Source organism: Cebus imitator, unplaced genomic scaffold (assembly GCF_001604975.1).
Source record: "Cebus imitator isolate Cc_AM_T3 unplaced genomic scaffold, Cebus_imitator-1.0 Scaffold8, whole genome shotgun sequence".
NCBI classification, from domain to species: Eukaryota; Metazoa; Chordata; class Mammalia; order Primates; family Cebidae; genus Cebus; species Cebus imitator.
The window spans coordinates 6937194-6943367 of NW_016107323.1; the positions used below are offsets into that span (position 1 = coordinate 6937194).

General features: G+C 45.2%; 1 protein-coding gene across 5 annotated transcripts in view; it reads right to left on the reverse strand.

The window, feature by feature from the left end:
• The window catches only part of GIT2 (GIT ArfGAP 2), a 72259-nt gene that overhangs the window by 5577 nt on the left and 60508 nt on the right, over window positions 1–6174 (reverse strand). The window lies entirely within an intron of this gene.

A 6174-nucleotide genomic window follows, 5' to 3' on the forward strand; every position in this document is an offset into this window, starting at 1 on the left:
TTTCGCTCTTGTTGCTCAGGCTGGAGTGCAATGGCGTGTTCTTGACTAAATGCAACCTCCAGGTCCACGCAATTCTCCTGCCTCAGCCTCCTGAGTAGCTGGGATTACAGGCATGTGCCACCACGCCCAGCAATTTTGTATTTTTAGTAGAAACAGGGTTTCACAATGTTGGCCAGGCTGGTCTTGAACTCCTGACCTCAGATGATCCACCCGCCTTGACCTCCCAAAGTGCTGGGACTGTAGGTGTGAGCCACTGTGCCCAGCCCAGGATACCGTTTGTGTCAGCAGCCTTGTTCCTAGTCAAGCCAGGGTGTAGCTGTGGCTGGAAGTGAGGTGTAAGGCAGCCCTTGCCCCCTCCACCTAGAACTAGCACTGTCGCCACCCTAAATATTGCCACAATCCTATTTGTAGAGGCATTTATTTTTGGAGCTCCATAACAAGATGAAAAAAAAAAAGAAAATACTATGTAAATCAAACAAGACAAACCAAACCAAACTTGACGTTGTTCTTAAGCCTGTTATGTAGACTTAAGTTTTCAATGACCTTGAAAACTTGAAGTCAGCATGCTGGGAACAGCTGTCATTGAGAATGTGGGCAGCATCCCCTTCTGGGTATATAGCACATGCTCTCCCAAAGCATGGTCTTCAGTCCTGCTTACCTGTCATGTTTATTTTCTTGGGCTGCTCTTAAGAGCTCCTGTATGTTTTTGGTGATCTGTTCAGTCTTCCTGATGACATCTTCAGTGCTAGGGAGAGTGGGGCTTGGGGCCACATGGGGGTCTGCTGCGTCTGGTACCAAGCCATCGCCTGGCCATACCATACTTCTTTGCCGTCCCTTTCGGCTTGACCTGTGAACATTAAAGATGCAGTTAAACACAGCAGGGGCTTATCAGCTGCTCCTCTGCTTCTAGGAGCCACTTTGTATGCACTGGCTGAATGCCAGCTGAATGCAGGCTGGTCTCTTCGTTTCCTTTATCCTGTCTAGCAGGAGACTCAAGGTAAGGCTCCAAAATCTGCTATTTCATTCTACCATAGAGTTGGAAGTGTTGACTCTCATGGGAAGGGTGAAGGAGGGGAAAAAGGAGGGAAATACCTGGAGCAGGGAGGGTGTGTGGTTATAAAGCCATCCCCGAGGGCCAACTCCTTGGGTTCAAATGCAGAATGTAACCTAATGTTGTCTTCATGATGAAGTGGGGTAATGACTTTAAATATACTTCAGATAGCTAGAGATACATAATGTGCTGGTACAAAGAAAAAGGCCTTTCGGCAATAATGTGAGATGACAAGACAAGTAAACTATGAGCATATGCTTGAATATTTTAAGACTTTATGAGTCTGAAAATAGAGGAAAGGGGTGTGGGTGGTGAACTGCTTCTGCTGGCCCAGGACTGCCAGGTCTCTGGCCCTGGGGAGCCCCTCCCCTGGCGTGTATGTCCTGCAGATGTACCCCATGCCATCTGGCTCCATGTCGTTGGGAGTGTTGTCATAGTCACTCTCAGGTGTGCTGTTCTGCTTCTCCAGCCTGGATGCCTATAAGAAAGAAGAGGGGACCCTCATGAGTTTGTAACATGAGACCCTTCTCAGGAGTCTTCCCCAGGAATCATTACCTGTTAGGCTACTGGCCTTCACACCCCAAATCTCATTTGGTACAGGGGCCAACTCTCTAGTGAAAATTTAGTAAAAGATGAACACTGGATCCAGAAATGGCTTCTTTCCTTCTTTGCACCATTTTCTTCTTAGCTCAGTGGCTACTCCGTAATCAGATTCTTGGTACAAACTAACAGAGACATGCAAGGCAACACACCCTCATTTAGTTCTCAAATTTGTAACATAATGAAATACAGTTAAAATACAGGCAGGGCGTAGTGGCTCATGCCTGTAATTCCTGTATTTTGGCACGCTGAGGCAGGATGAATGCTCAAAGCTAGGAATTTGAGACCGGCCTGAGCAACATTAAAAAAAAAAAAAATCAGCCAGGGATGGTGGCATGCACCTGTAATCCCAGCTCCTCAGGAGGCTGAGGGGACTGCTTGAGCCCAGGAGTTCAAGGTTGTATTGAGCCATGATCACACCACTGTACTCCAGCTTGGGCAACAGAGTGAGACCCTGTCTCAGAAACAAACAAACAAAAAGACACGCCAGCACTTATATGACCACAGACCTTCAGTATTGGAAGCCACGTTCAGATTAAACCCCATATGAGAAAATGAAGGGCCAAAAAAGCTGGGTGGCCTGCCAAAGGCCATAAAGTCTGCAGAAAAACAGGACAAAGCACCAGGTCTGCCTTCTGCTAGCTCCAATAGTTCATGTCTGGACTCAAATCTACCCCTTAAAATATAAAGATTTGGTACAACTGTGGAGATAATAATTGGGATATAGATTCAAAAGAGGAATCCTAAAAATGTTTTGAACAAATGGCAGCACTGCTAAAAAGGATCTTCTAAGGTGACAAAATTTGAAGGTGACTATATTCCTTTGAGCGGGACTGTGTTCTGAGTATTTCATGAAAACTATTCCCTCGGTATTTATTTTACCCATAATGTTTGAGAATTTCTTTGGCACAGATATCAATGGAGGCTAAGTTAAAATCTAAACCAATTACCTTGTAAAATATAAATGTGAGCTATTTCTAGCTTTACTCCTTGAATTTCATCCAAGTTAATCAAAGCATGTAACTAAGGAGTTTTATTGATGCTGCAATAAAATGTGGCTAAGGACACAGATATAAACCAAGAACTTTGTTTAAACATATGGAGACCCTGTAGCTTCATCCAAAAGAATGGCTACTTTTGAGTAAACTGGTCTAAGAAGGTCTACACGGCCAGGCGTGGTGGCTCACGCCTGCACGTTGGAGGCCAAGGTGGGCAGATCACTTGAGGCCAGGAGTTTGAGGCCAGCCTGGGCAACATGGTGAAATGTCATCTCTACTAAAAGTACAAAAATTAGCTGGGTGTGGTAGTGGACACCTATAGCCCCAACTACTCTGGAGGCTTAGGTGAAAGGATCTCTTGAGCCTAGAAGGCAGAGGTTGCAGTGAGATGAGATTGCGCCACTGCACCCCAGCCTGGGTGACAGAGCTAAACCCTATCTCAAAAAAAAAAAAAAAAAAAAAAAAGTCTCCATAAAGCCTGACTGTCACTCTGTAGGTACGGGCAAGGCAGCTGGCCCCACGTGGAGGAATCCCCCTTATTCACGCCACACTTTGTTTGCTATCCCCATAAACTCTCCTTCTGCTCCCAGGCAGGGCACATGTTCTCCTCTGTCGGTTGAGGTCTTCCATCCACACCTCCACACATGCTCTGCTCAGTTCCCAGCCATTCAAATACAAGACACTTGCTATGGGCTCCTAAAATTCACTATGAACTCGTGCATCCTGAAGCCCCTCAAATCCATCTGGCAAATGATTAAATGTTGGCTTGGAACCATATGGGGAGTCTGTAAAGCTAATTTCCATAGAATCTACAACTTTGATGATCCCTTTGTTTATATCTTCTACCAATAAGTAGTTCTGCTTCTCTTACTGCCTTGTGTTGATCTGGCTTTATGAACAGTCAGTGAGTTTGGCTCCCTGAGGTCTATAACAGGAAGATCATGGGTAAGCACTGTGGTCTTCCAGAGATGAGCTTAGAAAACCAAAAAGAAAGGAACACTTTGGGAGGCCGAGGTGGGTGGATCACAAGGTCAAGAGATTGAGAACATCCTGGCCAATGGGTGAAACCCCATCTCTACTAAAAATTCAAAATTAGCTGGGTGTGGCGGCATGTACTGGTAGTCTCAGCTACTTGGGAGGCTGAGGCAGGAGAATAGCTTGAACCCAGGAGGCAGAGGTTGCAGTGAGCTGAGTTCGCACCACTGCACTCCAGCCTGGCAGAAAGAAGAAAAACAGAAAGACGGGGAAAGAAGGGGAAAGACAGGCAAAGACAGAAAGAAAGAAACAAAGAAAGAACCCCCAAACCCTTCATATCTTTCACAGAAAATACCTTTTTCTTTTTGAGGTGGAGTTTCACTTTTGTTGCCCAGGCTGGAATGCAATGGTGCAATCTAGGCTCATTGCAACCTCTGCGTCCTGGGTTCAAGCAATTCTCCTGCCTCAGCCTCCTGAGTAACTGGGATTATAGGCATGTGCCACCACACCCAGCAAATTTTGTATTTTTAGTAGAGATGGAGTTTCACCATGTTGGTTAGACTGGTCTGAAATTCCTGACCTCAGGTGATCTGCCCACCTCGGCCTACAAAAGTGCTGGGATTACAGGCATGAGCCACCACGCCCGGCGGAGTTTTTGTTTTTATTTTTATTTTTTTTGAGAGAGTTTCACTCCAGGCTGGAGTACAGTGATGCAATCTCAGCTCACCACAACCTCCACCTCCCAGGTTCAAGTGATTCTCCTGTCTCAGCCTCCTGAGTAGCTGGGATTACAAGCATGAGTCACCACACCCAGCTAATTTTGTATTTTTAGTAGAGACGGGGTTTCTCTGTGTTGGTCAGGCTGGTCTCCAACTCCCAACTTCAGGTGATCTGCCCACCTCAGCCTCCTAAAGTGCTGGGATTATAGGCATGAGCCACCATGCCTGGCCTATGGTCTTAAAAAAATATCAGATCATGAAATATGCTGTCCAATTAATTTGTACATTTTAAACAAAGAAAGGAAAAAAAGAAACTTCCCAATTGTACCAAGTACCATATTGCATCTTTGAAGCCTGAAATGGCCTCAGGGCAGATATTTATATTTCTGACAACTATCAGAGACAGCAATATAAGGCACAATTTTTAGTTTGAAATACAAGCACAGCACTTCTGAACTAGAGGAAATGAAAAGTGAAGCACATTGACAAATGGGGTCATGGTCCTTGGGAAGGAAGTATTATTGTATCACAATTGCATTAAATGCAGTCAAAAACTGTACTTTGGCTGGGAAAGGTGGCTCACGCCTGTAATCCCAACACTTTGGGAGGCTGAGGTAGGTAGATCACTTGAGGTCGGGAGCTCAAGACCAGCCTGGCCAACATGGTAAAACTCCATCTCTACTAAAAATACAAAAAAATTAGCCAGGTATGGTGGCACATGACTGTAATCTCAGCTACTTGGGAGGCTGAGGCAGGAGAATCGCTTCAACCTGGGAGGCAGAGGTTGTAGTGAGCTGAGATCGTGCCACTGTACTCCAGCCTGGGTGACAGAGCGAGACAATGTCTAAAAAAAAACCAAAACCAAACAAACGAAAAAAACCCTTGTACTTTGGAAAGCCAAGGGACACTTTGCTTTCTGTAATTAAATATGAAGTCACTTACTGCCAAGACTATGGTCCTGAGCAAAGTGACTGTGCTTATATCTAGTGAGGTCCAAAAGGTGTGGTATGAAGAGGATGCCTAGGAAAGGAGGGAGGAATAAGCTAAATCATTATACAGTTTTTACAGAAGGAGGCTAAAAATTTATGCAGGTTTCTCTTTTTCTCAAGGAGCTTCCAGCAGTCCTTCCAGGAAAACTAACTCTTATCTTTCAATAAACATGGATTATTCCCCTCTTTCCTAGTGGGAAATAAGGACACTGGGAGATGTGTGAGTCCTATAAAAAAGGGTAGAGAAAAGGGAAGTTGGCCCAGCAGTGTAAGGACTACCAAAGGGAATACAAAGGCCCAGATGCATGTCTGTGTGGAAGAAGAAAACAGAGAAAAGACTACACAGTACAGCATCCCTTGAACATGTTTTGGTTGTGCAAGGTGTGAAGAAAAGTCCCAAACTTTCTTGAACTAATGGCAAGAATAAGATTGCTCTTGGGTTTGACTGAACTCTGCTGCTTTAGCTAATGTTTTATGAGTGTCTACTGCCAACTATGGGAAGCTAGGATGTTACCCCAAGCAGTTTGCAACTCACCAGAAGCTCTCAGAGAATTCACTCTCAAAGAACAAAAGGCTAAGTTGGAGCAAGAGCCAGTCCCTTCCTCAGGGTAAGAATTAACTACAGGACATGCTTCTGGTCAGAGTAAGCAGCCTCTCCTCTCATGCGCAGAGAAGGGTTTGGGTGATGATGGGATCAACTTTTCTTTCTTCCGTTTTTTTTTTTTTAGATAGAGTTTCGCTCTTGCTGCCCAGGCTGGAGTGCAGTGGCATGATCTCGGCTCACTGCAACCTCTGCCTCCCGGGTTCGAGCAATTCTCCTGCCTCAGCCTTCTGAGTAGCTG